At 37.5% G+C, this 24,554-nt stretch overlaps 1 protein-coding gene across 4 annotated transcripts in view; it reads right to left on the bottom strand.

Annotated features, from left to right (window-relative positions):
* Positions 1 to 24,131, bottom strand: part of sema6e (sema domain, transmembrane domain (TM), and cytoplasmic domain, (semaphorin) 6E) — a 146,887-nt gene extending 122,756 nt beyond the window's left edge. For 2 of the 4 annotated variants that reach the window (XM_059568011.1, XM_059568010.1), the window contains exons 1-2: positions 23,901 to 24,131; positions 3,107 to 3,208 (exon numbers count right to left, since the gene is read on the bottom strand). The gene's annotated coding sequence lies outside the window, so the exon portion shown is untranslated. Of the gene's footprint in view, positions 1 to 3,106; positions 3,209 to 12,135; positions 12,210 to 23,900 lie in introns of all 4 variants that reach the window. The other 2 variants (XM_059568012.1, XM_059568013.1) reach the window with 2 other exon arrangements.
* Positions 24,132 to 24,554: the final 423 nt, after the last annotated feature.

Here is a 24,554-nt window from a genome sequence, read left to right as displayed (position 1 = left end):
GGCAACTGTTTTTCTCAAATCCTGACACCAAATAAAATATAAAAAGGTGTAATAATTTATCCAGTTTAATAAAATAAATGAACACTAATAAAATTAAATAAGTCAATGGGAACCAAAACTTTGCATTCCACAGAAGTCATCCAGTAATACAGGTTTGGAATGACATGAGGGTGACAAAATGATGACAGGATTTTCATATTTGTGTGGGCTATCCCTTTAAATGAACCACATGACAACAAATATACACTTTGTGTTTTCCATGTTTCCTTTGACTACATTTTTATTGTGAATGCATGAATAAATTCAGGTAGAAAAATATGTAAAAATCAGGCTAATACTTCTTTATGCCAATGTACCTGGAATGTGCATTCTCATGATAAACACACATTTACAACCAACAGAGCAAATGCACCTGATTCTAGCAAGGTTTTTACAACTATTCCAGCCAAATGTTTATTGGTGGAGTGGAAGGGGGCAGGACTGATGGGCAGTTTGCCGGAGCACAGTGCACAGCTGCAGGGCTTGCGGGCAGACAGATAGAGCCCCGCTACAGCAGGTGCTGACATTAATGAGAGTGATAAACCATGAGAGAGAATTTATAAATCAGTAAAAAGCTATGGTGGACCAAACCCTTTGCTGGCATCTGCCCATAGGGCTAACCTGTGGTTAAATAAACCTCTTATGAGAAGAGGAGTATTTGTTGGAAAAATTATGTGGATCCAGAATTGACGATTATTTTGATTGTCAGGTAGGTATGTTGTTTTTTTAGCCTGCCAGAAGTCAACAATTGATTTAATTCAAAAACTCAAATTTATAAAAATAAGCTCACTTCTGTCTTCGTATCACCAAGTGTTTGATCAGCTATCTTTTAAGATTGGAAAGTAAATTGTACTTTGATGAACTTAACTGAAGATTTTAAAAGTGGAAGACCACAACTTGGTCTCAACGTCTGTACTGAGATCCAAGAACATCTATCAGCGTCTCTTACGGTGTCAACGTCACTCCCTACTGTAAAATGAAGTTGAAAATCTGAATGAATTGTGCTATGAGTTATTGAAGAAAACTGAGACTGAAAGAGACTTCTAGGTACCATTAGCGGGGAACATATCTGTTACCACAAGTGTTTACATGAAAAAACAAACAAATAAATAAATAAATCGGTAGACGTTGCACTTGATAACAGTGTGCTAAAAGCCATCAAGCCATTAGGAAACAGACGCTCCCTGGAGGAAACACTAGAATGACCTTAGTGAGAGAATAAAGAAGTAAACCTCAATGAATCAGATGATATCACAGCTAAAACAAGATTAGAACTGATTACTGTTGATTATTTCTCAACATTGTAATTCTGATAATTAATGCAGATTTGTATTCAAATATATTAAATATAATAATTGTTTTGTGCAGCCTCAATTTACCAGGGAAACCATAGTTTTTGCCAAAATACCATAGTGAATAGAGCTACTAGTGGTGCTAGACACATTGATAAAATCAGTTAACAGATGATATTGGAAATAAGATATACATTTATAACTCGTATTACCTTTGCTGTCATATAACGCTTACTTAAAGTTAATCTTTATAAGCATTCAATAAGCACTCACATTTTTAAACTGTACATTACAATGTTGTGAATTCACTACTATCATTTCAAATGACTGATTTAGTATTTTATTCTTATAAAATAAAATGGACAATAGTACAGAATTTTAATATTGGATATGTATCAGTTATCAGTTTTAAAAAATGATTAGTGGCTTAGTATTGGAAAACTGAGATTATAATATTGTGTATCCTAATGTAGGATAAGTGTGTCATACAGTGAAAAAAAAATTAATAATTGCTGTAAACAAAACTTCACACATTTAACGGCACCCATAATGGTAATTGAGATTATTTTCGATTAATTGTGTAGCCATGCAAACCCAAATTTCCACACACTTTTAAATCGAGAGAGAGAAAACAATCACCATTCCCTCGCATCTTTCTAAACCCATGTGGTATGCAGCAGAATTCTGGGTAAAATGATGCACGGCAGCTGAAGCTGGCATGTGCGCTTGTAAATCTTAGCGTTGCCGACTTGCTAAAGATCCCTTCCATCAAGTCTGCATCAGCTGACCCCAATTATAATTCTGCCACCCTTTCTGTCCGAGCACAGAGCTGAATGTGATTAGTTATATCTTATGGCGTATCTCCATTGTCATGGACAGTCTGGGGGACTTGAACTCTTCTTTGTTCGAATACACATTGGGTGATAAACTACACTGGGAATAGCGATAGTAGCTAAACGATGGAGCACATAATGGCTCCATATGGCTCATCTAAATAAAACAACCATAAGCTGTCAGAGCGAAGCAGCGGCTCCGTTGAGCGGCAGAAAGGTGAAAGCGCCGGAGGACGCCTATGATGTTTAGACTTCCACAGGGCCCAAGGTCAAACGCAGCCCTGCATCTGGTCAGCCATCTGCTCTCTTCAGCCGGCCCGACAGAGCCTGTCACCACCAGCCCTGCGTTCAGCGTTGTGGGATGTGTCTTGATGTCTAAGGGATATCTGGGCAGACAGGGGGCATGAGTAAAAGGGCCTTGCACAGGTGCGCTGTGATTCATGCGTGTTTCCAGCAGATTTTTTACAACTCTTCATGTCAAGTCTCCCGTCTCATCTGTTTTGTCTTCTCTTAAGTGATCTCTCTCTGATTCCGTCATCTGCTTGTTTCTCTTTTCTGAAGTGTTTGAAAATCTGCCCACCTCCCTTTTACCCTCTCCAACTGTGATACTTTTCTATCGTTTGTCGCCTGCTCGCCATGAGACTTGATTTAAACAGATTGTCTAACAGACTGTCAGATGTTTCTTTTAAATTATATTTGTAGTCTTCTAAAAATTGACAGACGTTGTCCCCCACGCGACAGCCTCGGGTGAATAGTCCAGCCAAAATAATGAAGTTGGATGATATTTCAATTTTCTGTCAAATCAAGTCATTGTCCTTCAGAGGGGCTCAACTCTACTTCGCCAAGCAAATTTCAACAAAAGAGCAAGACGTGAGGAGAAAACAGAACAAACCGTTCAAGTGACTTCGATCGTTCAACAAACTTCATGCCATAGATTCTTACCTCCAAAGATGATCCAATCAGACAGCAGGACTGCAGTCAGGTGATTAAGCTGAGGGTAAAGTGCTGGACCGCTTAAGGAAGTTGTGACATTCCACAACAGACCTAAGAACAAAGACAAATATGTTTAAAACTTGAGCTGACCAAAACACTTTTTGCAATAATAACAATAATAATAATAATAAAGTTCACTTCTAAAATTTACTAGTTTTGTATGTTTGGGGTCAGTAAGCTTTTTTAAAGGTTTTTTACATTTTTATTAATAACGAAGATTTACCGCTGGTTATAGAACCAGCTTTACTTACAAGATGCGCATTAAATAAATATTGCATGCGATTTATCGTGCATCCCTAGAAATTACAATGGATTATCATGTCTGGGAAGAATGTGAAAAAAAATCTTTAGTTATCTGAAATTAGCAATGGGACACAAGGGGGGCCAAAACGTTAAGAAAACATGACAGCCATAGAAAACTCCAAAAAACCCAAGAAAGTCTGTTGCATCTGAAGAACATCTTCTCATCTATTGTTTCCACAGACAAACAAATGAGGCTTTTTCATTCATAAAACGTCTGTTTGTGTGATCTGCACATACTAGTCAATGAAGCTATAGACTGTCATCTCAGGACTGTGACACTTAGACACCGAGCCAAAACTAACAGAACAAGTGCTCAGAGAAAACAATGTCTTTGCTAAGAAGATGATGAAGGCGCTTTTCACTTAACATTCATTATGGGCAGACTTCTAACCAAATCTCTACAAATCCCCCATCGGAAGCTGCCCAAATCTCAGGGCATCTCAGAGCGCAATCTGCTCTTCCAATCTGCCGTGTGAGAATGAGACACTAGCTCAAGCCAGGTCCTTACTGACAGCACCGGAGTCTTCACAAATCTCCCGTCTCACCGCCTGTCTCCGCTGCATTTCCTTATTCTCTTGGTCAGTCCGTCTGTCTCTCTTTATCTCCCTCCATGTCACTCTCGCTTTCGCTCCATGCACCTTATTCTCTGTCTGTCTCTCGGCCCAGTTTGCTTTGCATAAAGACAGTCTGCAGACACAGAGGAAATGCAGAACTCCAGCTGCCTGTATCACCAGAGAGTAATATGAATTACAAAAAAGAGAAATTGATCTAATAACAGCCATGTTTAATATTGCAAAATGATCTTAAACTTGCAAATCCCCTTCAGGGCAATGTGAATTAGTTATGCTCATGCAGAGCAGCCTCTTAATTCGACGAATTCAGCACTACCTACTTTTGTTAAATGGCTTTCATATAGCTCAAGTAATAATGAACGACCTGAATGTGTGAAAGTGGAAATTATACAAACATTCAATATTTAGAAAGCATTTTATCAGTTGTTGTTCGATTTAAAGTGAAAGTCAGAAGACCAGAATCACCTGGTCAGTGCCGGACAGAAATCTTCTCTATGTTTACGCTTAAAGCTTCTCAAAGCAAAAGACTGGTTTTGGGTGAAATCCAAAGCTCAGTGTGGAAAATCCAAGATAAAATCTGGCATTTAAACTGGTAGTTTGCTCAAAAATCTAAATTCTGCCATTATTTGCTCCCTCTCATGCCGTTCCAAACCCATATGCTGTTTACTTTTTTCTGTGGAACATAAAAAAATAGAGATATTTTTGAAGAATCTTCACACGGGTCTTGATAGTGAGTCTGTTATGGATAAAATAGTCTTTACAAAGTAGTCAATGAACTTGTGTGTTATATAGTCTTCAAGTGATTTTGTGAGGAACAGACATACATTTAGAACAGGGGTTGGCAACCTACGGCACGCGTGCCAACAGTGGCACGCAGAGGGATAATCGCTGGCACGCAAGCAATAAGGAAAACTGTATAATGACGTACAGTTTGATGTAATAACTTCTCATAGTCACAGCCTGTTAGGAGCTACAAATACTATTAAAGTGTGAGAATTAACTTGCATGGATGCACGTGCAAACACTGCACATACTAGGTGCTTCAGATCAAAGCCTCGGTCTAACAGCACTCGTCAATGTCAAAATGACTGAGATGGCCAATCAGATCAAAGTAGGCGGGGTTTACCGTTCACAGAAGCAGAGCGCGAAGCGTCAGTTTAACGTTAAAGAGAGTGAGGTAAGATGAAGCTGCAAATCAATTAACATTAGTCAACTTTTAATAATACGTTTTACCATAGAAATGTTAAATGACCTAAAGCTATATCCAGTGATGAAAAATTTTCTGAAATATGGCCATTTTGAGAGAAAGAAAGTGGGGGGGGGGGTAAATTGTCTCTCTCTGCAGACAATGAAGCGATTTTGCCCCTTTGTTGTTGAGAAATATAATGTAGCGATTCAGTATCGATTAATAAAAGTAGTGTGACAACACTCATAGGTTTATGAGCTTCTGAATGCTACTTTTTGCACAGCACGATCTCAGATCTCTGTGTGCGAGTGGTGTGTGTTGTGTGTGTGTGTCTGTGTGTGCACGTTCATCAATTAAAGCAGTGCATTAACGTTGATTAAACGTTAAAAAAAAATTTTTATCGTATAATAAAAAATTGTGTATGTACCGTTTAAATACAGAATTATATCGGGGTGTGGGGGGGGGGGCTGTGTTGGCACAGTGGTTAACCATAAAAATAAAAAATGGCACGTCATGCCGAAAAGGTTGCTGATCCCTGATTTAGAATGTTATTCACAAACTCAATAATTCACTGGAACCAAATCACCAAGTTAGTTTTTAAGAAACGGATAAATTTCATTAGTTCATGAATCACACTTCTGAGCCAGTTCTTTCCACTATACTAACCCTTTCTATAAAATCGAACAAAACAATTCATTCAGGAACACAACTGATTCCACCCTCTAGTTCAATTCAATCATTCACGGTGGTTAACAACACACTGGAAGGGATTATTGAAGATTGTTACAAAAAATTGTTAATTTCACACAAAATTTTTGTATGACTTTAAAAGACCTGGAACATTATTCACATGTTGTATGGTCTTTTATGGTGCTTTTCTTCTCAGTTTTTGGAGGAGGTGGTCACTATGAACAGTTTTGTATGGAAACCTTCATTTTTTGAGTGAACTATTTCGTTAACATCCTGTTAATATTTTGTCTTCATTAGCTTTTTTTTTAAAGCATCATAAATTCAAGTACAATGAACTCTGCACCTTCAGAGCCAGCACCACAAAGTACACCATGTCTGGATAAATACAAAAAAAATTAAATAAAATGAAATAAAAAGTCTGTACAGCTTAACCAGTGCTGAGGACCAGGAAACCTGATCTTAGATCAGCATTTCAACACAAGAATGTTTATCCAAGCACAGTCTTTGTAAACCCATGGTCTGCAGCGAGCAGAATAAGGGTGGCATTCTGCCAACATTCCTCAAAGGCTTTTAAAGCACAAACACTGATAAGAACCCTGGCCAGCTGGTCACCCTTCACTCCTCAGAGTTCATGCCGAGGCTGTCAGGGAGGAAAGGGCTAACAGCTAAACCATCCATTCTGTACTTTTTCCAAACCTCCATCTAAAAAACCCCAGGTTTCAAAGTCAAAGTGTCCATGATGGGGATACTTTTTACATTACTTCAGCCAGGAGCGCATTGAATAGAATCATAGAAAAACAACTTAAGTGCATCAATAGGAGTATATTTAGAGGTTCCGTGATGCTTTTTAGGAGTTCAGCCAGAGCCATTGGTCCATTTTGAGAGAGGACCAATGTTTTTTTTACTTTAGTAAAACTAATTGGACTTTAGTATACAATTGGATTTCCGTTTAAAAAGAAAAACAGCAATATTACATTATCCAAATGTCTTTTACATAAACCAAGCACGTGCAATTTAGCAGACACCTTTACTACAAAGAGACTTATAAACTAAAAGGACAAAACAGCCAGTTTTTTCAAGTTTATTGCTTAGAAAAACAGTTTCCTATGGTCTTTCTCTGGTCACGGCATGGTCCAGAATGACCAAATATCACCATCATAGGAATATCATAAATATTCTGTCATCATGGCCAATTTTATTCTTAAATCGGCCAGTTTTCAGAACTCAATCTGCTTTGAAACTTTTACCTATCAGCTTTTTAAAATGGGCATGTGGTCATTCAAAAAGAATCTCACCCAAGTCTAAATTTATATCTGAAAGAGAAAAAAAAGAAAAAGAAAGTAGAAAAAAAGGAACATGCTGGAAACGTTTACAACAAAACAAATCTGAGTGAGCCATAGGCAGCATTCCAGCATCTGTGCGCTTAGATTAACTGTAGAGAGAGATTTTATTACTCTAGTTTGGCTTGGTCTTACTTTAAAACTTTTACAGTTCTGTACTCAAGTATCGCTGCTTATTTTAAATCACCCTCGAATAAATACAGCATAGATTTAACTTTGCATTTCACTGCAAATGCTCATTTTTGGCTTCTCCTTAGCATCTATTTAAAGACACAAACCAAATCCTTCCAAACCGCACAAACTGAGGGAAGTTCCTAAAAGGAACATCTGATTCGCTGAGCTGCTGAAGTTTGATTAAGTCAGAGTGCCTGAGGCGCGAGGTCTCATCATCCCAGATAAATCTCTGGAGAGAGGAGATCAACAATGCATGGACATCATCTCACCAAAACACACATCACAGGGAAAACACACACACACCACTCTACTAGAGGGTTGCGTGTCTAATGTTGAGACTACTTGCTCCAGTTTCTTTTGAATTTTGTCTAAATAAATGAAAACAATAAAACATTAAAAACTAAAATCAGTGCATTTAAATCATACAAATAAACTTACATTTTAAAACATTACAAATGAACAAAAAGCAAATGGATATTAATTTTGAGATTTGCTAAAGATTACATTTTAGCGATAATACATTAGTGTTTTTTAAAACTTTGAAAACGACAAAGGTAAAATTGAGAAATAAGAATGAACAGTAAAATATCCATTATCAACCAATACTGATAAACCCAAAATAACTTTTATATGGATAACTGATAATGTACCATTAGGCTATATCATGCATTTCTATACTTGTCTTAAAAACTTTACTGAGATGATCGCGGATCTTTCTTCAGAGCAAAAGATTCAAATCTTAAAATAGTCATCAACATCCCATCCATTGATGATTCAGAACACTTTTTTTTAGACCTTTACCACCTTTTGCCAGGAATAACTTGGCAGAAGTAGTTTCCGTTTACTAAAAAAAGCAGAGATGTAGGTCAGGATTCAGTTTCAGCCCAGTTGAGGATGCCAGACCACCATATCCCCTCTTCTTTCCTCTTAGAGTGAAACGAGTGGACCCTGTGTATCTTCCACCTTCAACTTCCCTCTGGAAGAAAAATCAATGGCTTTGGTTTTCAGGACACACTGCTCCTGCTTAACCCTTGACCTTTCGACCCAGTCGGACAGCGTCAGGGGGAATATGTAGAGTTTGTCTAAAAGGGGTCAAATGTTTTTAAAAGTATTTTCACTTAAAACACTACAGGGTGGTCTGATGCAATCTGGGTGGCAAATATGCCACCTTCATTTTCAGCAGAGATGAACATATTCCTTCAGCTGCTAACCTAAAATCACTATACACGCACTGCCTCTGTCTTTCTCTCGCTCTTCTTATTTTATATAAGACCCACCAGGAGACTTACGACAGAATAATAGCTGTGGAAGCGATTCTGCTAAAGAAACACAATATTATTAAAGTGAAGTACAATCTGCCATTGTCCCCTTCCCATCTGCTGGTGGTGTGTGATATGAGAGATTTATAGAGCGGTTCAACATGTTAGTTTAACTGATGGTGCATTCTGTGTGATAATAAGCTGTCGATTGTCACAGAGGAATGAGATTAGCTCTTCCCGTCTATCTACACGCTACTATCATGCTAATTGAGGAAGAACTAAAAAAAATAATAATAATCTAAATCTGAAAGCAGCATTGCTGTATCGCTGAGCGCTATGGTTAACTGTGGAGAATGGTTTGCTCTCTGAGCTTTGAGGGACACTTTGAATGGTCACGTACTGTATGCTTCAGCCAGCAGTTAATTAACAGGGCACAAAAGGTAAAGTATCTGTCTAAAAAGGTCTTGCCCATGTTGTGACCTCCAAAGCAGAGATATAGCAATTCCAAATTATTTTTTTTCAAATTCTTACAAATATATTATGCTACCTATTTAGGGCTGTACAGTTAAATAGAATAAAATCACATAAAGGATCTCCTGTTACAGCGGTCTCAGAGCTGAATGCTCCACACAAACTACAATTTGCTTATAAATGTGCCTTATAATGTGAGTTGATGTGCATTAATGTGCTTATAATGTGCATTCTGACATTTACAAATTTCTCGAGTCATTATACAAATAAATAACCACACTGGGTCACAGAAAAGGAAGAAATGACAGCAATATCTCAGATGAAATGTGCAAGTGAAGAAATTACAACAAACATTACCAATAAAATGTCTATATTCAATATATTAATCACAATTTTTTTTTATACAATATATATAATTTACTTTATCATTTTTACTCGTATATAGAATCCTTGAGTCAAGATGTTGAAAAAAAAAATTATACTGCTATTTAATTTTAATGTAATATTACTTAAAGCTACTTAAAGCTTTTATTTTTTAAAAATTACTTTAGCAAATCAATATTTCAATATTTCCCAAAACTCCCAAAAATTATTCAATTTGTTGACCAAATCATGCAGCCATATATAGTATCCATTCAGTGAATTGGAAGGGAGGAATATTGCTGTGAAGGAGGGCTTCACGAATCAAATAAAAAAAAAGACCTCAAAAGCCAACTAATACATTTGTAAGCCTATTTTCACCCTATATTCAACCTCATATATTCGATGTGACACACACTGGGGAAGAAGTCCAGTTACTGTTGGTATATGATGATGAGATACACCGGAGATATTTTTAGGGGTCCTGTCTAGAGGGAGGTTTGAGTGGAATGGGGGGCAGACTTGATTATTTCATGGAGTCTTGAACGCCCCCCAGTAATATCCACTGTGATCACTATATGATGACACAAGGGACTGGAGAGTGAGAGAGAGTTTGAGAGAGAGAGAGACAGAGGAGAAGCGGAGGATAGACAATCTGGGTTTATGCCTGTAGTGAGAGATACATTAGGGGTAATATCAGTCTCTGTGGTTGAAATGTGTTTATGGAGAGTTGTTTTTCATACATCAGAGATTGCTCCGCAGGGATGAGCTGCAGGCCAACACGCAGATAATGTGAGAAAGCAATAAACTGAGATCAAATGAAGCAGCCTGGAAGCACTACACCAGAAATGTGTGTGTGCGCGTGTCTGTGGGAGAGAGATATTTGCTGGTACCTGTTATAATCACAAATAGCTTGAAAGGATAAAATACCAAAAAAGACTGTGATGTACACATGCATTTCCCTTCCCACATGCACAGATGAGTCATCATATGGTTAACAGGCGTTGGGACATACTTGAGGAATGTGAGGAGGTTATTAGCGAGCACTCTGGCTGAGAGCCAGGGGGTTATTTTATACCCCTTCCTCAAGTCTCAATTCTGGCCCCCATGTCCACAGCCTGGCCTAAAAATAAACCCCGTCTCTAAAAGAGCGTTTGCAGGAACAGTGCAAGAGGGACGTCTGTTTCTAATCTGTAACTCAACAGGGTCCAAACCAAACCCAGGTTATCTGCACACGCTCACTGAAATTGGCTCAGACGTACAAAGCAGATACTGGGCTTTAAACCTTCAGATCAGTCTCTTTCTGAGAACTGCACAAGAATGCCTTGGTAGTATCTACAAAGGTCATACTAGACTTTCTATTTATAGGGGGATTGGAAATCGGAAGGAATCAAAAATGGCACCAGTGGTCACGCTAAATATACACTATAAAGTTCATGCTAAAACACACCTGAGAATGAATTACAAACACAAACCGGATGGCATGATGGTGTATACGGTGCAAGAGTAAATATACTTGCAGAGCTATCAGCAGGTACCACTGGTTGACATTATTTATATGTCAAGACATGGAGTTTTATTAAAGGGACAAATCACCCAAAAAATTTTATTTTGATCACCCTCATGTTGTTCCAAACCTGTATGAGTTTCTTTCCCATGTTGAACATAAAAGATATTTGGAGAACCAAACATTTTTTGGTCCCCATTGACTTCCACAGAAAGGAAACAAATACTATGGAAGTCAATGGGGGCCATCAACTGTTTGAGTCAGCATTCTTCAAAATATCTTCTTTTATCTTCTACATAAGAAAGAAACTCAAATAGGTTTGGAATGACATGAGAGTGAGTAAACGATGACAAAATACATTTTTGTGTGGACTGTCCCCTTAAGGCATATGGTAGTGGTTAGCTATTTTTAAATGATAGATTTACTGTTCAAATATGAAGCCTTTTTTGCATGAATGCCAGACTTGATTTCTTACGAATAATCTTATCTTTTGGTTTGCATCCATCAAGTTCCAAATAAATCAAACAAAATGAGAGCGGTTTCATTAATAACATTTCACTGGAATATCCAAAACCAGACATGTTTGTTTATTATAAACCTTTTTATTTTTCTTAGAATTCCCAGTAAAACAAAAATACTCTGTATTTTTAAATGCTACTGAAAATTTCAATGTATTAAAAATAAAATATCAGCTTTTCCAATATCATGCTTTCCCCAGAATTAACTTTCATCATGCTTTTCTCAGAACTATTTTTCTTGCGATTACTTTAAATCCATTGGTCCCAAGGTGATTTATCAGTTGTTTTATAATTCCCAGCCAAATCTATGTGAACGCAGTTTTGAAGTTATTTTTACATTTTAAAAGTTATGTTGTGACTGGTTTATAATGTGTATTTTGTTTCATAGTGCAAAGACATTCATGCATTTTCCATGCAGATTTTCAAGGCCATTGTATACGCATTAATATTTAATACAAATATATATTTAAAATCATATATACAATTACTTATACCAAGATTCAATGTTTTAGTAATACCGCCGGTTACAACACACACACAAAATAAATTTCGACTTCTGCTGTTATTCCAGGTTGAGTGACGGGTGGTGTTGCACAACCTGGGGTTTCCATGGCCTCTTTGAGAGGAAGAATCTCCTTATCTTCGGGCTGTAATTTCCTGCTCCGTTTCACTCTTTAGAGACATAAAAATTTTCATTTTAAAAACATGCAGTGAGTCAGACAAGTCATTTATCCAGCACTAAGTCCGATGAGCGCATTTCAGATGCTCTTTATAACCGCCTATAAAAGTTAGAGCAAAACAAAACAAACAAACCTGAAACACTCGGAGACTCTTAAAGGTCACCGTCATGCCAATAATATAAAACACATACATAAAAGGTCTTTTTTCTTGTTTAGAGGCTGTCAATAATGCTGAACACCTGAGAATAAATGATTTAGCTCTGCTTTTGTTTGTCTGCGGTCTTGCTTGATGTTTGCGTCTCTCCATTTGTGAGTTTACATTCTCCCATTTTGGGAGTTTGAGAGCTCTGTAAACTTTTCAGAAACAATCAGCAGTTCCAGCAATAAATCCAAACACTGAGAATCTACAACCGACTAGTCGATTAGTGAGGCTTATGGTTTTATCTTAGAAATGTACCAATTAGGGTTGGCCGATATACTGGTAGGCACAATTAACTGGTAGAAATTTGTCAATGGTTAGAGATTTTGGACCATTGTCTCTATCATGGTAACATGCTCATGTAACATTGCTGTGCTACGTGGTCACGAAAACGTATCATTTACATGTGTTTTTAAACATTGCGGTTTAAAAAAAAAAATTCAGCCGTTGAAATGCAATTAGCAGCGAAAGAGAACGAATTCCACTATATAAAGCACGTGAAGACGGGAGCTCAGAGCACTGGAGTATTGAACAGAGTTACATTTGCTGCTTTATAAGCCTTGAACAGTTAAATACACACACCTGTATGTGTCAAAATCTATGCCCATCTTTCCAAGTATCCACATGAATACAGTAATTAAGGTCTTATGTGAAAGCAATTAGCTCAGAAAGAAAACGCATGTAACAGACATTATATTGGATCCAGGTAGTTCTTAATGGGACAGCAGTCTATACCTGATGTCTGTCATTCATATTAATCAAGCAACAAAAGAGAGAAAAATCTCTCGCTGCTCGACTAAACCACTTTTGCAACTTTAACAAGAAATATAGATTTAAATTTGCACATTGAAGAATATGCAGTGTTTTTATACATTTGATTAGTTTATACAATGTATGTAACATTTCATATTTGCTGTACTATAGTTTTTTTGACCTATTGCTTGTAATTATTTTCTTATTCTTATTTTATCATTGACTGTTTACTGGTCTTTAGTGAGCTTGAGTTGTTTTATTGTTTTTATTAAATTTAGGCTATTATAAGTATTTTTGCGAAATAGCTAGACACTGGTGACAAGAATTATGAAATGTCTAATTTTTTATATCATAAGGACCTGATTTAAAGCAAAATTAAATATACTGTGATATATACTGTTACTTTGAAATCAACTAGTACTAACATAAAAATTCTCACTGATTCCAATAAGCTGATATATTAATTGTACTCAAACCATTTAGTTTCCACACATTATTTATTCTTAATAATGTAAGAGAGAAAAGCTACAAGTGAATTTAGACATAATACCATTATTATTACAGTATAAAAATATGAGATATGCAAAAAAAAACATTTAAAATTCATTAAATTATAAGTGTTATTTAGATTAATTTTAAGGGAGCATTAGATGAGGGATGTAAGGTTACAAAGTAATATCTAACCCCAAACAATACAAAAAAACATCACAATTTTGGATACAATATTGGATATGCAATATTGTTTGCAATAAAATTCCCTCTTGGACAAATTTTCCCATCCGTTGTGCTCAGTCTAGCCATTTTTGGACATAACAACCAGTCTTATGTAAACACCCCCTAAGAAACCCATCCAATAATCCAGCAGGTGAACCTGAAAGCAGTCTAATTACCCAGGGCTTCCAGTTCAGGCAACCCACAGATAGTGTGATTAGTTGATTTTAAAAATGTGTAGTTTTGCACATTCCCAGGAGGAAACCACTCACTCTTCAAATCAGATTTCATCCTCTAAATTCATTAGAGGGTGATGAAAGCAACATAAATGGCTCCATAATAACCTATATCAGATTATCCATGTATGAACAGTGCTTTATCTTCCACCACAAGTGGGAAGAATGGTTAACATTACATCCTTCCTGAGGCATTCTGGGAAATAAACATATTATAAAGGAGTCCTGAGAGTTTAAAACCAGATTAGAAAGTTTAAGGCTCACAACAATTCCAGCACAAGCAGGTAATCAATGCAGCAGGAAGAGTTGTTCCATTATAAAGTGATTAAGAGATCATTTAAAGCACAATCTGGAGCAACCCCAAGCCCACCACCCTGGAGTGAGAATCAATATCCTGTATGTATGGAGAACAGTAATTAAAATGGAGAGCTGCAGTTTGCATTGCTGGTTGGGGTGGGAGAACGAGGTGGGCGGGGGGTGCTACATTTTCGGATGGCGGTTTGGGGAGGAAAGCCTGTGGATGTGAGCTCAGCTTTGAATTCTAGCATACCAATGTGACGAGTACAAAAAGGTGTCTGTGTAGAGTCTGGAGGCTGAGGATATGGTTGAATATTCAAATGAGGCGACCGGGTAATCATGACTCCATAATCAGGTGGAAAGAAGAGTGGCTAGAAAAAAAGAAATAATAAAAACAATGACACACTTCAGCGATTTCACACAGTTATCACTCAGTCTCCATTTAGCTCTCATTACTCAGCCCGCCTTACATTCTTAAAGATGACTTCTTTCCTCATGAATCACAATGTGTGCGCGAGTACGTGATCCACATGGTGTATTTGTTTTCACAGAGCTGACAAAAGAAATTTAATGATATTCATTACATCTATAAGGTCACATTTTGACAGATAATAAAAATCAATATGGGTTTATAACTTCTTTTCAATGAAGGATGCACAATATATTGGTCACCGTCATTTTATTTATTGGTTTCTATATTTGTATGTGCATACTCACTTGTACAAATGTAAATTTTAAAATACCTCTGTTGTCTTCTAATGTTCACTGAACGTATTTAAAGACTATTTAATGTAACATTAAACAAATCTCATTATGATCCATTATGTTTTGACATCTAAATTTACTACAGCGTTTAAGAAGATTGATTTTAGCACTCTATTTTTTTAATTATATTCCATGGAAAAATAAAACAAAATGAACAAAAAATAGCTTTTTAGTGGCCATTTATCAGTTAGCAGCCATAACATTCAATTTTATTCAGAACTGTATTATTGGTGCACTTGTATTATTATAATTGATTAAACACAAATAAATAAAAACAAAATATTATTCCTGTAATTCCTATATCCATCTAAGTGACAACAACTTTTGACAGGAGAAACAAATCGCTGTCATATTTATTTTGTCATGAAAGCCATCAAAGCAACAAAAAAGTCGCATTGGACCTCATCAGACATCTGTTAGTGATCAGGATTTTCAAATCCACTTTGTCTTACCTACATGTAACTCATTACAAGCATGGAAATGAATGAAACATCATCTGTAGTGAACAAAGCTGTTGTACTCAGCAAGCGATCTGCCTTTTCTGCGTTTAATCTCTCTTAATTTGCAAACATATCTCTGTCTTTGTGTAGTGTCTGGACACACTCCATCTCAGCGTGCTTTGCAGGAGTGGCCAGTTCTCTGTCTCTCTCCATCTGTGGCTGCTGTGGTTCTGCGCGTGATGTTTGACAAGAGGTTAAAGTTTCCAAAAAATGGCTTACAAAGCTGCTGGAAGCCAGGCAGGCTGTCCAAGGGCAGAAGGGAGCTGAGGGCTGAGGCCTGTAACTCGTCCAAAGTGACGTCCAATACACACTCGTCCTCTCTCAGTTTGCATCACTCTTTTTATTTTTTACTGGGTTCAGTGCTTACTCACCCAGGCTTTACAGCCCAGTGCTAGCTCTTCTAGTAGTGACACCTCCAACGATTGGCCATTTCCCCCAGCTACACCACCATCAAGACTGTATTTTAAAATAAATAAGTAAACATCTACACACAAAGTATCTACACATATTTTCAGACAAGTCAAGGACCAACCAATTTATGCTTCAATGAAAACTGAATTTCCATATTATATAATAATATGATCATATTAATACTTGATGATCAAATTATTTGCTGGACTCTAATAGAAAAAAAAAAAACAGGGTCCTTATGTACTATGAAGCTTTACTTAAAAAGCTTCAGATTTAAAAAACCATACACCAGAACCTGCACACAATTTCCAAATCCTATTCAGCAAAGATTTTGCATACAAAAAGATTTTTTTTACATCCCCACCATGACTTTTGCCCAAAGCAACCATATACAATATGGAGCTTACTACACCTAGTTTTACTACTATGCATAACCTCATCTTCATTTAACTTCCATATGCAAATTTCCAGCCACGTAATGCTACAGTGTTAAATAGTAAAAAACGGACGATAAATGCTGTGCTAATACTGCACATAATAATGGCAAATTTATTTTTTATAAATTCTGATATTTGCGTGGAAAATCACGTACACATTTCAATGTGTATTTTATGCATATATATACACGGAACATTTATACACCATACCCTGGTCTTACAGGATTTATTTGTTTCCTATACAAAATGTATTATTTCTCCCAATTTGAACATTTTAAATGAATTCTCCTGAAATTAACATTGCCTATTTAATTTCACATCAATACAAGTTACTGACTCCTTAAACAGGGTATTTTATGTCTGTATAGACATTTGCAGGACAACTGGACCCCTAAATCTAAAAGTTTATAAAAAAATGCATGCAATAATAATTTTTCTAAGCACTACATGGGCAATGAATCACTGATAGACAGGGAAGTCTAAGGGAAGCCTTGAACAGTTAAATACATACACCTGTATTTCTCAATGCCCATCTTTGCAAGTATCCTCACAGTAATTTAGGTCTTAAGTGAAAGCAAACAGCTGACAGATAACAAATTCAGCCATGCTACAGCCTGTTTTTTTTTTTGTGCCATGTTTTTTACTGTCCCAATCTGGCCACCCCATTAAAAATATCCTGGAGGCATAACAGCCTGCCTCAGACTAGAGTAAGAATAGAACTGGTACTTGGACTCTGCTGAACATTTCAACAGAATTACCTTAAGTGTGAATGTGTGACAAATTAGAATCATCGACCACCAACAATTTGCTAACAGAGTTTAGCACAACGATGCCATTCGTTACAGCAGATTACGGAGGCCTGGCAGAGATGCCACAACCTCTCAGCTGGAATCTTAAACCTGTAGGGCTATTTAACATTTATATACAACGCCAGGACTCGCAACTTCAGGAGATGCTCATAATAGCTGGAACGCCACAAGTTGTACCCACCCAGAGAGAGGAGGCCAGGTCCTAGGTCTGACAGGTAATAATTCACTCCCCAGGGGTACGAGACCCCTCACTGGACTAAGGCAGCCAGGCAGGAACAACAGCTCTCATTCCATTGCACCCCAACAGCCTTGTAACCCTCCTCTCCAGGTGCATCTTCCAGCTATTGGCTACGCCTGTTGCTACGGGCTACAACAATCAACATGAAATATGAGGGGCCATTATAGTGCAGAGTGAACTCCCCAGAGTAACTAATTGAAAGTGATTCATTGTGTCTCACAGCCGGTCCAGAACAGGTACACAGTGGTTGTTTAGTCCGCATTTAAATGTAGAGAATGAATTGACTTGCATTTGTTCCATTCTAGAGTTTCAATCCATCATAAAAATGGCTATGAATACCTAAAGCAGGGTAACAAGTCTCCAAAGTAAACTGTCCCCATCTGATTAAATGGGGGGGGGGGGGGGGGACAACAACAGTAGATGATGGCTTTGATCCAAATGTTGCACCGAGGCTATTTTAGCTCTCATTACCCTACACTCTAAAAAAATCCAGGGTTATTTTTTTTAACCCAAATGCTGGGTTGAGCTTTTTGGGGTTATTTTTTTCAGTGTTTGGGTAGTTTTTGTGTTACCCAGCTCCTGCGTTAAACGTAACAACCCAGTGTTTGGGTTGTTTTGCAGCTCCTGGGTCAAATGTCACAACCCAATGTTTGGGTAGTTTTTGTATTACTCAGATCCTGGGTCAGACTTAACCCAGCGGTTGAGTTATTTATCGTGGAGATTTGCTTCTCTTCTGGAGAAAGCAGTTCTTAGCGCCATCGAATTGACGCATTAATCTGTAAAATACAGGTTTGTATACATTTTATTTTATCTATAAAATCATTACTGTGCTGAATATCGTTCAATTTTATGCAGAGCAACATACAGGCGCGCGGTATGAATCACCTTTAACGAGTCGCGGTCTTTTCGAGTGATGGAAAAGCCTGATGCTTTGCATAAAATAACCCAGGGGTTTTCAAACTGTGGGTCGCGACCCACTTGTGGGTCACAGAATGGAACAAGGTGGGTCGCACAAAGTCACTTGGCTGCAGCTAAATTTGCGTTTCAATGACACACACACACACAGTTCAGTCTAGGGCTGCACGAAAGTGACGAGTGGGAACGGTGCGAGGCCGGTGGAGTGATTGGAATTGAGCGACACCTGCTCGACTCACCAGTCTCGAGAACCACGGAGGAGATCGGAAGGATACAAAAGAGGAGCGTCCGTCTCCCCGGCAACTCACTCCAGCCCACCGCCTCGAGCATCCTCCTTCGCCCTACTCGATGGCACTGCGGATTCACCTCAGTGCCGAGGGATCTTCGGCACCGCGTCCCTCCTTCCTCCCAGGCTTCGGCACCAGTCTAACACATTAAAAACTTCTCAATCACGGGAAGGAGGAGGCGGGAACCGGGAACCCACTCGTCACAATGATATAGCCCACCAACATTAATAAGGACTGCAATATCCTTAGTGTGATTTTCGAATTGCAATTAAGTCCGCGTGCTTTGCGTGTTTTGAAGCGCGGGCGCGCACGAGTTGTAATAACAGTGAAGGTCTCAGAGCAATGTCATTAAAAGGTTCAATCGGTCCGCATTATTAAAAGAGAAAAACTTGCTCACTTCAATACACTATATTCCGCATGAGATTGCATACACCAGAAAACAAATGTTACGAAAACGGTTTCAGGTAGGCCATGTTCATTCATTTCTATCGTCCGTTTGAGCTCTGTGCACTTTTTTCGTTCGGGAAACGGTTTGTAAAAAGCATTTCACATGTACAGGGTGAGCAGTGCACAAACGCAGGGTTAATTGTAACACTACAAGATTTAAACATTTCCACATAACAAAATGCACAAAAAAATAATGCAATACTCCTTGACGTATCATCTCTTTTTAGAGAAAAATTTGCCAAAGTTCAGAAATCTTTTGAAGATATTGCTGAACATTAATTTAACCATTGCTAAAATAAATTTCTGCCTGAACTTAATGTCATCCAGTTTTTTTTTTTTTTGTTTATTTAAAACGAGACACATGTTTATTATTATTTTTTACCTATTTCACAATTATTTTAATCTCCAAACAGTTTTAGATAGTTCTGCTTTGCTTCTTATGCTTTTTCTAAAAAAAGTGTTGGATTGTGCTCCGTTCTCACCGACACACACGGAAGGATCGTGAATGCATTTTCTGCAACAAAACACAGCAGCGCAGATTACAGTTCACTGGAGTGAGCCTGTTTAACGTTTTTATGGACACTACATATTCTAAAGTCTGTAAACAAAAATTAAAACTTAAATATTAATAGTGATTTTTTTCAGGTGTAGGCCTACTCTAAAATAAAAAGGTTTTTTTTCTTAAATACTTCATTTCTGTCATCAAACTTTTAAGTAAGATTAGGCTTAAAGTAATATCAACCTTTTTTTTTCCTCAAATATTGTGGTGGGTCATGAAATAGATTACACTTGTCTAGGTGGGTCGTGGAATGGAAAAGTTTGGGAACCACTGAAATAACCGATTTTATTCATAAAGATACAGAATACAAATATTCTCTCAGAGCTGTTTACTGTTTGTTTATGGGCAGGTTATAAAGGCGATCGCAGTATATTTCGGCTATGAGTGAAACGCAGGGGGGCGGCCTCAGGCGTGAGCAGTTCCCCGCCGAACATGACTCCAGCTCGGGCTCGAGAACCAGCTCGACGCAGCGTAGTTACGGTGGAAACGGAACAAAAGAGATGTAAATTACTTCTGTTTAACGTTTAATTTTTAGTTTTACTGTTTGTTAAATGATTTTAAATATGGGCAATATGTATAGCCTATTAAAAACTATATAAACAATGCTGTAAATGATAATTAAAGGAAAATAAAGGAAGTAAACATGCAAACCAGTGGTTGTGTGGTTTATTTTTTAAAAGTATAGAGGATTTATTAAAAAATAAGCTAGTAATATAGTAACAATTAATAAACTTTATCTGGTTTAAATCAACCCCTTATGCTGGGTTAAATAAACAACCTAATTTGCTGGGTAAAATTAACCCAAGATGGGTTCTGTCCTATATTTACCCAGCTGTATATAATGGCTCTTATAAGAGCCATTAGAAGCGCACAGCCATCCACTGCACACAGCTAGCGTAACATCATTTGGGGCAAAACTACAGCATTGGAAATTGGAAATAGAATTACACCCAGGCAATATGCATCATTACCCGACCTCGGGGCAGCCACGATGGGCTAAGACAAAACTAGATGTAAATTTAAAAGGAAAAATGCCTCCTGTGTCCTGTACATGTCTGACTATCAAAGATCTCTTTCTAGAAGAGCAGGTTCATGATTATAGAGGATCATTAGGGTTTAAACCAGGATTTTAACTAAATGACTAGAGATGTCTTTACCTGTGCTCACTCCAAAAGGATCTGCCAAATTGTTTTGCTCCAAAATGACAGTTAAATGATTGAGAACTATTCTTGGTAAAATAGCCAAAGCAATCTGCCAGCAAAGTGCAGCTTCCAGCAATTTCAGGTCACAACATGTTCAAAAATTGTGGGGGTTTTTTTGCATACAGCTTGAACAGATGTGACTTAAAGGTACAGTTCATCCAAAAACGAAAAAAAAAAAAACTTTTTTTAATAACTTTCTGTCTTTTGTAGAACACAAAATAAAATAATGTCTCTTTTTTTTTTTTGTACATACGATGAAAGTCAATTGGGGTCAAATGTTGTTTGTACTCTGACGTTCTTGCACGTTCAGCAGAAGAAAAATATCATGCATGCTTGGAATGAAATAAGGGTGAATAAATGATGATTAAAAATTTCTTCTTTTTTTTTACTAGCATTTTAAAAGGAAGAAGAACAGACACATTTTCCACAGACCTACAAGTGAGCATTGACCTGCAGCAATTCAAAAGCCAGCACAGTATATTCAAGGGTATTGTAGCACATAAACAATATCTAATAGTCTTAAAATCAGCGAAGTAAATCAAAGAGAAAAGCTATTTAAGTGGAAAACAGCACACTCTCTGACCGTATTCATAATACTGGAACCCATTAAAATTCTACTTGGGTCACTTCAGAATTACTGGTTGAATTATGGAGTGTGTACCAAACCTACTTATTAAATAACAGTTATCAAACCTTTAAAAAAAAAAAGAGAGATAGAGAGAGAAAGAAATACCACAGGAAAATGTCAAATGATAGCTCAGTGAGCTATTCATTATTCAATAACTCTTAGATGATTCCAGACAACCTCAGGGGTAGATGCCAGAAATATACCTCCTGCACCCAGAGGGATGAACCCTTCAAGCTACTCTAGTCTTGCTTACGGTTGAAATTTATCAGGGATAAAAGTGTTTTACAAAATCTAAAGCAGGGTCAAACAGTAACCAGCATCTGTAGCAAAAATCTCATTGAAAGTGAGAAAAAACAAATGTTGGGGCAAAAATGACTGATCTATAACAAGAGGACCAGTAACGTTCTCAAGCAAAGCATATGTGTTTATGAAATGTACAGATATTACAGAAGCTTTTGTATTTGATACTAATTTGATAGGTGACAGCCATAATTGTTCAGAATGAAAATGTATTTCTATTGATTGATCCATGTCGGACATAAATGGATGACATATAGTCCGTTTTATAGAGTTACAAAACAATACACACTCATAATAGATGAAAATTACCCTGGAAATCAATTCCTCAGGCCAATTTGTCCTTTAAAAAAAAACATGACAGTGCTATGAAAAGCATAATTGTTCTAGCTGGGTATTTATTATGAGTTTTTCTTGCTTTATTTAACAAAGCCAACTTAAAGTAGCCTAAAAAAAACAATGTCAAAAGAATCACTGAAACGGCTGCTTTAGAAACGCTCACGCGTATTTGTGCTTTCGACTCGACTGCGTGGTCAAATGCACTTCGCCGTGAAAATGCAGGTTTTGCCAAGAAATTAGACGCAGTCAGCTTGGTCTTACTTTAACATACACAGATATAATAATAATAATAATAATAATAATAATAATAATAATAATAATAATAATCTAATATGTCAAAACAGGCCCTGTACTGTAAATGCAGCCTTAACCTCCCGCAGTCCATTATGTCACTAATAATAGCCTACTCAAACAATATTGGCAGGGAAAAAAGAAAATCACTCCCTTACTGCTCTCATCTGGATAACTGTAAGCTTTAGCTTTAATAAGCCCTCTAGAGTTAGATACTGGAAAACGTCAAGCACTCTTTGTTCCCAATTCGTTTCTTTGTTCTCTTTATTTTATTATGTTTAGGCTGCCTACTTGTCTTACCGAAGCAATGTGAAGTTATTTAACTGACAAAATAGTCGAAGGTTATCTTACGTATTGATTTGCACTTTTAAATTAGTTATATTAGTCTAATTGTTAGGAGTGTGCTGAATAGCAAAGCTGCTTTGCTGTATTGTCTAGAATAGTGGAATATAACTAGCTTGATGCCAGCGACTAATGAAATCTTGACAATAACAGTTGTTGATGTTTCGGATTATCCACAGCTTGCATATCCCATATTTATTTATTTTATTATCATAATTGTTTAGTGGAAACATTTTTTAATGTAATTTCTGCACCATCGGTAAATATCCATGAGCGTAATTAATTCTCCGCCACACAGCTGGTAAAGGTGCGCAGCACGCTGAATGAATGCTGCACTCTCTGTGCCCAAAGGCCAAACTCCTCCAAATAAAACCACCGATCAGCGGTTCATAACCAGCATGCCCATTTTTCTGGACCAGGATTTACGGCTTCTTCTTTATATTCTACTGTCCAGCAAGTGCCGCGCTTATTATCTAAACAACGGAACGCTTTCGCGCAGAGCTTGTAACCGCAGCCACGCTCAGTGTTTTACGTGCAAACACTAATCTAACCAGTACAGGTTAAACTGGAAAACGGAAATACTTCACGTGTCATCATGTGGTTCTCATCAACAACATGACCAACGTGTGTTCTCTATGTTGTCAACAACTAGCCCATGTCACAGCATTAGGTGGACAACCCAGTGGTTTTGATTTCCATGAGCCAAGACCAGTGCTTTGCGCAGCCTATACATGTTTGAAGAACACTTAAATGGTGCAAAACTAAGAATATGACGAGTAAATCAGATCAGATCCGCTTTGTCTGTAGCAATAACAGCTGCCTTCATGTCGCCACTGACTGCAATATTTACCGAACAGAAACGGTAGCCTACCTGCTTTTCCACCCCAAACTGTGCCAAATATCGCAGTGTGTTTCCATCCTATATAAACTTCGCTGACTGTCACGGCCAGAATTCAAATCATATGAACAGATACGAAGAAAAAACTAACTTCTTACAAAGAAGAAAACCAGCTTATTTACCTTTGCTTCCCTTTTTAGTTTTCCTTTGTGCTCGTGCAGAGGGATGATTCCTTGCAGACGCGAAGCTCGTCCGTATTGAAACACAAACGAAAAGGAAAAGCAGCTTTTTTGTTTAGTGTTCCCTCAGCTGGTTCATTAATCGCATTGGTTAGAGCGGAGCACCCTTTGGCACACACGGACACACGCCTATGAAAAAGCAAGCCTGCGCTAAAACTCTAATTGAGAAAGATCGCTCCTAAACCACGCCCCCGGCTTTCGAGTGACGGGTCGCTTGCCCAATCAGGATCCGCTGAAGTGTTTTGAACGTTCTCTTTAAAAGTTTCTCATAATCCCCGCCCAAAACGTGAACTGTTTGAACTGTATATCTATTTACATGAATAATAGTCCATTACATGTCCAAAACAGCTGGCTAGAAAAGAGCCAATAGTGTATGAGGTAACTGCATTTAGAGTTACCTTATAAAATAAAGGCGTTTGTTCCAATATGGGGATTTGTAACGTTTAGCAAAGTATTTTATGTATTTATTTATTTATTTATTTTTTATTTCAAGTTCAAGTTTAGCTTTATTTTCATTCCGCTACATGTATGGACATACAGTGAAACGAAATGTCGTGTCTCGCAGGACCACGGTGCTACATAAATAATAATAATATA

The sequence above is a fragment of the Carassius carassius genome, chromosome 15 (assembly GCF_963082965.1).
Source record: "Carassius carassius chromosome 15, fCarCar2.1, whole genome shotgun sequence".
NCBI lineage: Eukaryota > Metazoa > Chordata > Actinopteri > Cypriniformes > Cyprinidae > Carassius > Carassius carassius.
This window is presented reverse-complemented; position numbering and strand designations above follow the sequence as displayed.